This window comes from Oncorhynchus masou, chromosome 5 (assembly GCF_036934945.1).
Source record: "Oncorhynchus masou masou isolate Uvic2021 chromosome 5, UVic_Omas_1.1, whole genome shotgun sequence".
NCBI lineage: Eukaryota > Metazoa > Chordata > Actinopteri > Salmoniformes > Salmonidae > Oncorhynchus > Oncorhynchus masou.
Genome location: NC_088216.1, coordinates 50,785,361 through 50,794,012, shown reverse-complemented (window position 1 = coordinate 50,794,012; position 8,652 = coordinate 50,785,361). Strand labels below are relative to the sequence as shown.

The 8,652-nt window shown below is 41.7% G+C and overlaps 1 pseudogene; it reads right to left on the bottom strand.

The window, feature by feature from the left end:
• Positions 1 to 41: 41 nt before the first annotated feature.
• Positions 42 to 6,738, bottom strand: LOC135529250 (solute carrier family 2, facilitated glucose transporter member 11-like; annotated as a pseudogene).
• Between the last annotated feature and the right edge of the window lie 1,914 nt (positions 6,739 to 8,652).

Genomic DNA, 8,652 nt, shown 5'->3' with positions numbered 1-8,652 from the left:
TATATAACCTATGGTATAGTACTTATGTAACAGTATAGACTTTACGTCTGTCCCCTTGCCCCAACCTGGGTGCGAACCAGGGACACTGCACACATCAACAGTCACCTTCAAAGCATCTTTACCCATCGCGCCACAAAAGCCATGGCCCTTGCAGAGCAAGGGGAACCACTACTTCAAGGTCTCAGAGCAAGTGACGTCACCGATTGAAACGCCACTAGCGCGCACCACCGCTAACTAGCTAGCCATTTCACATCGGCTACACTTACACAGAGAGTGATGGTGATGAGATCTGTTGTTCCGATGCCAATGGACAGGTAATGCATCTTGTCCTCTGCTACTCCAGCTTCACTGAAGATGTCGAAAGTGTAGAAATAAATCTATAGAACACATTTTGGGTCATTTTGGGTAATTGTGGAGACGATGAGATGAAAGGAGAAAGGTAGAGCAAACCAGAGCTCCTATTTGTAGGTGTTTAATTATGAAAAGGGCAGGGAATGGAGCAGCTCTTCACTTTACAGAATAACCTAATCAGGGAAAAAATAAAGTATTGACATTGGATTCATACTTGTGACTAATGGTAAATGCAGTAAAGTTGCAGTAAAGGTAGATACGGTTAAAACAGACTCACTGCGTTATTACCACAAAACTGAATACCGGCACAAGGGATGACCAGAGCCAGCAGCTGCCACCTGACACAGCGAGAAGTCAGAGCGTCCCACATGGTCTTAACCTTCGAGCCTGCATGCCTCTCCTTCCCCATGTCATCCATCTACAGGTCATCCTCCTACATACGCATAAATCATATTTCATTCGACAGAAACATCATATACACGCCTCACCTCACCATATCGGATGATATGATGTGTACTGATATATTTATATGTGAATTGTTATGTTGTACGTTATGGAATGTAATTCTATGTTTGACAATTGTAAGGTCTAGATAATCAAGGAACATCCTTCTTCCAAAACCCAGCATAAGATGTCAAAATAAAAGATTCACATTATGATATAGCCCTGGACTGAGCGCATACTCGCTCTCTCCTTCCCCATTTCATCCATCTCCATCTGCAGGTCATCTTCCTGCCACAGCCAGTGCAGGGCTATTAAACACACACACAAAGATTCATAATTTGTTGATCAATCAAAGCAATAGAAAACTCTCTCTGATTGCCTTAAAATACTTGATTATCTAAAATCAAGTAATTAAATGATAAATACAACAAGAACATGACAAGCCCTCCCCCCTCCCTGTGATGTGTTTGACTGTAATGTAATGTTATAGACCATGCCTGGACTGGACGTATACCTTTTCTGCAGCCCTCAGTGTCTCCCTTGTCGATGTATAGGTAGCGGGGAGCCTCAGGGAAGAACAGCAAGATCACAAATTGGAGGATGGCAGGGAGGCCACCAAGGGCCATGAGCCAGGGCCACATGTTATCGGGACCCATCAGCTCCCTGCAGAGAGAGAAAAAATCAAAAATCAAATTTTATTTGTCACATACACATGGTTAGCAGATGTTAATGCGAGTGTAGCGAAATGCTTGTGCTTCTAGTTCCGACAATGCAGTAATAACCAACAAGTAATCTAACTAACAATTCCTAATCTACTGTCTTATACACAGTGTAAGGGGGATAAAGAATATGTACATAAGGATATATGAGTGAGTGATGGTACAGAGCAGCATAGGCAAGATACAGTAGATGGTATCGAGTACAGTATATACATGTGAGATGAGTATGTAAACAAAGTGGCATAGTTAAAGTGGCTAGTGATACATGTATTACATAAGGATGCAGTCGATGATATAGAGTACAGTATATAGGTATGCATATGAGATGAATAATGTAGGGTAAGTAACATTATATAAGGTAGCATTGTTTAAAATGGCTAGTGATATATTTACAACATTTCCCATCAATTCCCATTATTAAAGTGGCTGGAGAGAGTCAGTGTCAGTGTGTAGGCAGCAGCCACTCAATGTTAGTGGTGGCTGTTTAACAGTCTGATGGCCTTGAGATAGAAGCTGTTTTTCAGTCTCTCGGTCCCAGCTTTGATGCACCTGTACTGACCTCGCCTTCTGGATGATAGCGGGGTGAACAGGCAGTGGCTCGGGTGGTAGATGTCCTTGATGATCTTTATGGCCTTCCTGTAACATCGGGTGGTGTAGGTGTCCTGGAGGGCAGGTAGTTTGCCCCCGATGATGCGTTGTGCAGACCTCACTACCCTCTGGAGAGCCTTACGGTTGAGGGCGGAGCAGTTGCCGTACCAGGCGGTGATACAGCCCGCCAGGATGCTCTCGATTGTAGAGACAGTGAGAGAGAGAGTGGGAGAGAGAGAGGGTGAGATAGTGTGTGTGTGTGTGCACGTGTGCATGCGTGGCAATTTCAACCACACTGTGTCTTCCTTCCATCCTAATTCTATGTTTGATACTTGAACATCAACCTCCAAACTTGCTAAAATTCTCCTATTAGAATTTATTTCACATATTTATTTTGAGAACTTTGCCATAAATGTGTACAGCATCATGCTACAAAGGGATTCCATTTCTAGTAATTTGTCCGATGAGTTGTTCAGAATCTTGTTCTTCAGCCCAGCCGGACCAGGACAGGGTAATCCAGGTCACATGATGGTGAGGTTGAGCTGGTCCGATTTGGAGTGGAGAAGGCTCAGGGCGGTCAACTGGAACATTCAGAAGGGGATTTGACTGAATGGTGTGAACCTTGAAAGTTCTCCTCTAAGTAAGATAGATGGCAAGAGAGTTGGCTTCATCTTTTACAGAATGAGACTGTCACTGTGGCCGAGCTAACCTGTATGTTGCCCTCTTTGACTCTATGGATGCAATCTATGTAACTCCACTGTGATTGTGGGTACTGAGGACGTATTAAGGTGTCATGAACATGAACTGTAGCCCGTCAACCAGTCTGAGTGACCGCTGCACTGTGAGCACAACACCGAGGTCAGTATGCTTGACCAGGCTAGAACATCTGACCACTGAAAGGGTAAACGGACCACAGGACGCGAGTTAGGTGGTTAAGTAACAAGGGTACTGACAATCTGACCATGACCTTCCTGAAGCCATTGAAGATGAAGCTAGTTAGGGTCATGAATCCTCTCAGCTTCTTAGGTGAACTTTCACCCAGGTACACCTGGTGCACACTCAGCCCCAGGCCTAAAAACACAGATAGTGAGAGAGAGGAGGGAGCGGTATGAGGAAAGAGATATATAGAGTAAGATTGAAAGAAAGAGAGAGAGTGAGCGAGAGAAGGGAGGGAGAGGTTACAAAAACAAATGGGTCAGTTACAAAAACGAATAGGTAAGCTACACAAACTAATAGGTAAGCTACACAAACTAATAGGTAAGCTACACAAACTAATAGGTAAGCTACACAAACTAATAGGTAAGCTACACAAACTAATAGGTAAGCTACACAAACTAATAGGTAAGCTACACAAACTAATAGGTAAGTTACACAAACTAATAGGTAAGCTACACAAACTAATGGTTAAGCTACACAAACTAATAGGTAAGCTACACAAACTAATAGGTAAGCTACACAAACTAATAGGTAAGCTACACAAACTAATAGGTAAGCTACACAAACTAATAGGTAAGCTACAAAAACTAACACCACAGGCTATGCCCATATTGTCATATATTAGGTTATACACAGAGGAAAAAACTACCACAACACACATACCAATATTATATCCTTAGAGAAATATGTTCAGCAGGATCATCTCAAAGGACTTGGCCAAGCGACAAAAGACCATCAGTACAGCGTCTATGTTGAACAGCAGGGCTTTCTTCCTGCAAAACCATACAGAAGACATCAGGAAAACCTGCTTAATATTGAGTTGCACCCCCTTTTGCCCACAGCACAGCCTCAATTCGTCAGGGCGTGGACGACACAAGGTGTCGAAAATGTTCCACAGGAACGCTAGCCCATGTTGACTCCAATGCTTCCCACAGTTGTGTCAAGTTGGCTGGATGTCCTTTAGATGGTGGCTGTTTCTTGATACACATAGAAAACTGTTGAGCATGAAAAACCCAGCATCATTGCAATTCTTGACACACTCAGACCGGTGCGACTAGCACCTACTACCATACTTAAATCTTTTGTCATCCCCATTTACCATCTGAACAGCACACATACACAATCCATGTCTCAATTGTCTCAAGGCATAACAATCCTTCTTTAACCCATCTCCTCCCCTTCATCTACACTGATTGAAGTGGATTTAGCACAAGACGTCAATAAGGGATCATAGCTTCCACCTGCATTCACCAGGTCAGCCTACGTCATGGAGATGTTTTGTACATTCAGTGTGTGTGTGTTGTTGTGAACAGTGCCGAACCGACCGTGGGTGACAGAGAAGCTGCCACTGTCTATAGCCCGACCCATCCTCACAGGCTGAACACAGACACGATGAAAGACCAGATGATGAAAGACGAGATGATGACCAGATATGATGACCAGATATAATGCTTCTACTCTCTATTGTTATCGTCGATGCATAGTCACTTTAATAACTCTACCTACATATTATCTCAACTAATCGGTGCCCCCGCCCATTGACTCTGTACCGGTACCCCCCGTATATAGTCTCGCTATTGTTATTTTACTGCTGCTCTTAATTACTTCTTACTTTTATTTCTTATTCTTATTTGTATTTTTTGAAACTGCATTGTTGGTTAGGAGTTTGTGTGTAAGCATTTCACTGTAAGGTCTACCTGTTGTATTCGGAGCATTGACTAATAACGTTTATTGGATTTGAGATAATAACAGAGTAGCAGCGGCGTAAAAGAGGGGGTGGGCAATGCAAGTAGTCTGAGAAGCCATTTGATTAGATGTTCAGGAGTCTTATGGCTTGGGGTTAGAAGCTGTTTAGAAGCCCTTTGGACCTAGACTTGGCACTCCGGTACTGCTTGCCGTGCGGTAGCAGAGAGAACAGTCTATGACTGGGGTGGCTGGAGTCTTTGACAATTTTTAGGGCCTCCCTCTGACACCACCTGGTATAGAGGTCCTGGATGGCAGAAAGCTTGGCCCCAGTGATGTACTGGGCCATACGCACTACCCTCTGTAGTTCCTTGTGGTCAGAGACCGAGCAGTTGCCATACCAGGCAATCATGCAACCATACTCTCGATGGTGCAACTGTAGAACCTTTTGAGGATCTGAGGACCCAATGCCAAATGTTTTCAGTCTCCTGAGGGGGAATAGGTTTTGCCGTGCCCTCTTCACGACTGTCTTGGTGTGCTTGGACCATGTTAGCTTGTTGGTGATGTGGACACCAAGGAACTTGAAGCTCTCAACCTGCTCCACTACAGCCCCGTCGATGAGAATAGGGGCGTGCTCGGTCCGCCTTTTCCTGTAGTCCACAATCATCTCCTTTGTCTTGGTCACATTGAGGGAGAGGTTGTTGTCCTGGCCCCACACGACCAGGTTGGATGATCACTTGTGCAAGTACTTTGAATGTAGACTATTCTAATTGAGCAAAAACGCGTAGATCTCTGTGAGATATTAGTGTATTCATTTCCACTTAAACTAGAGGTTTAGCTGAGTAAGCAGCTGATTTATCATGTGTGTCATCCCAGTGCTTAGGAAGTGAACAGGATGAAGCTCTGTTGACTGATCAACTCATGGTTAGTAGACAACCCTGCTTATGTTGGCCATACTTCAAATAGTATCACGCATAATATGCATTGCCTATCATATACAGTGCAAACATATGCCAACAGGATTCCTGTAACCTCAACCCCACCATGTTTTTTCTCTCTGCTCACATGATATGACAATGCACAGTTGGATCTGTAATAAATTGGAATTGAGAAAAAGCTGAAATGTTGATGAACTGTTAATTCACTTTTATCCCTCAATGTTATTCTTCACTGTCAAGTTTATATTCAACTCCACAGAGCTGAACATCAGACAGCTTTCTTACCTCAGCTGGGGAAGCCATGATGGAAACTTGCATCCCATGCTGATCCCCCGATTCCCAATACCAACTTCAACAGGCAAGGCCTCCAGTACTGCAAACAGAATATAAAGAAGGATGTCTTAAAGTAACTACAAATTCTAAACTTCTCAATGAAACTATCACGCCCTGACCCTAGAGAGCCTTTTTATTTCTCTATTTGGTAAGGTCAGGGTGTGATTTGGGTGGGCATTCTAGTTTTTCTATTTCTTTGTTGGCCGGGTATGGTTCCCAATCAGAGGCAGCTGTCTATCGTTGTCTCTGATTGGGGATCATACTTAGACAGCCTTTTTCCAACTTTAGTTTGTGGGATCTTGTTTTTGTGTAGTGCCTGTGAGCACTCCAGTAGTTAAGTCTCGTTTGCTGTTTATTGTTGAGTTTCATTTTAATAAACATGTGGAACTCTATGCACGCTGGCATTGGTCCGCTCATTTCAAAGATCGTGACAGAAACAAACGCTAATATCAAAGACATTATTCAAATTTGATAGATCAGTCAAATAAGATGCTTAAGTTTTGTGTAAAGTTTTGACTCAACAATAGATATTTGTATGAAATTGTAATTTCAGGATGTCACTATGAGAGCAGAAATTGCAGTGTGCAGTATATATATATATTTGGACTATTTACTGAACAATTTCATCAGCGATTGTGTAACTGATGTAACTGATTCTATTGTCTTACCAGATCGTTGAGTGCTTCTCCTATCTTTCCGTTTGAGGCTCCCTGGTTGCTGGTAGGAACAGGAGAGGAGGTAGACATTGGGTCATCACATGATGCTGGCCCATGGGCTAATAATCGCCACCCTCTCCCCCTGTCCCTGTTACTCATCACACCGTATGGGTTGATCATTCAGCCGAATAGTGGAAGGTAACCTTGACATTGGGGGAAGCGAGAGAATTAACATCTTCCTGGTCCAAACTGGATCTCACCAGGTTCCTTCCCACCGATATCGAGCCCCGGCCTTGTGACTCCAGCATTTCAGCCAAAATTAAGTTACATCATGTTCGCTTGTGTCCTGTTTGGCATTAGGTTTATTTTTTTTGTAAGGGATAGACGTTTAGGGAAGTGTCTTGATACAACGGAAATAACTTACCAATTGTTCCGTGAGACACTGTCTGAACATGTCCATCTGTAAACTGGACAGTACAGGTGTTGCCCAAAGCCCAGTTTCACATTGAGCACATTATAAGGAATAAATAAAACAGTAATTTCCGACTTGGTTTGATACTGTAAGTTATGTGTTGGAAAAGTATTGTGCATTATTTTAAAGTTATAAACTATAAAGATAGTTGCACACTCCATATATAAACTTCCAGTAATTTACTGGGCAAATCACCAACGCCTCACCCTGAAGAAGGCACATGGATGCCGAAACATTGGTGATTTACCAAATACATTACTGGGAGTTTATATATGGAGTGTGCGACACTCTTTATTTTTTTTGGTTTAGTTTATTCGCCATTAGTCAGCACCTCCACACAAAATATTTTTTCTGGGTGTACGCCATCATGTTTTTTTGTTCTACTATTGTATTGAAGTTGCCTTTCTTTTTCCCTGTTTGTTTGTGTTTTGATGACTGAGCATCACCGATTGTTATTGGCAAAAAAAAACTAAAATAGAATTGATCTCTAAAAATAATAAAGAAACAGACAAAGGCGTAACTGCATTTGTTTCTACTGAACTCCTGAACTGATTTCCTAACGCAAGTTGAGAATAAAACATGAATTAACATTCATTTTCATGCGCATATGACAGATAAATATAGCAGTTAGATTTTCATAAATGAAATGTCTATGACTGCTTTCTCCAAATTAGATAATTTGTCTAATTGGTATTTCAATGCACTATTTATGAAAAACCATGGGGATGCCAATTTAACTGATAAAACAACGATCTGCAATGAACGTAAACTTTGCCGCCATGATAAAGAATATGCAACGACATGGGGTCTCCCTTTATGTGTAATGTTTATCATACTGTGTAATCGGTTAGTTTATCTTACTCACTGGTCTCTGCTGGTCCTCCACCTGGCTCTATAGTACACTTATTAATGTGGTTCACATAGACAGATGGCTTGAATGGTCTTGTTTATTCGGACAAATCTTAGGTCGTCATGTTCTTGCTGTAACAAATGTTTTGATGAAGGATGTCTATGGAATGATAGACCGCACGGGACCAAAGTTGAAAGCCTGTAGACATTTATTAACTTCGATCATTGATTTTCCAATCTAACAAAAGGATACATAATTTATTATCACAATCTGTTCTAAACAATTCAATATTACACACCATTCAAAACAACAGTTGGATCATTTGCCAATATAGCTTTATGAAATTATCTAGAAATACAGTAGAATACTCTCTCAACATACAGTAGCTCTATAACCCTATGACACACGTAGCAGCAGTCGGACTTTCCCTTTGACCTGGATAGCAAAAACATTTAACATTCCAAATTTGATTTGATATGAATATACTTTTTAAAATGTTCCTTACAAGGTAATATGTAATTGATACAGCTTTACAAAATCCGTTGTATAGTGTGCGCATTGCTGCGCTTATAATGTGAAGAAATAACCCAATCGTTTATCAACCTTTTAAACTTAACGTTCTCATCTGTAGCTTAAAACATTTTTTTATGATAGTAGTTGTATTCATTTGGGATCTATCGTA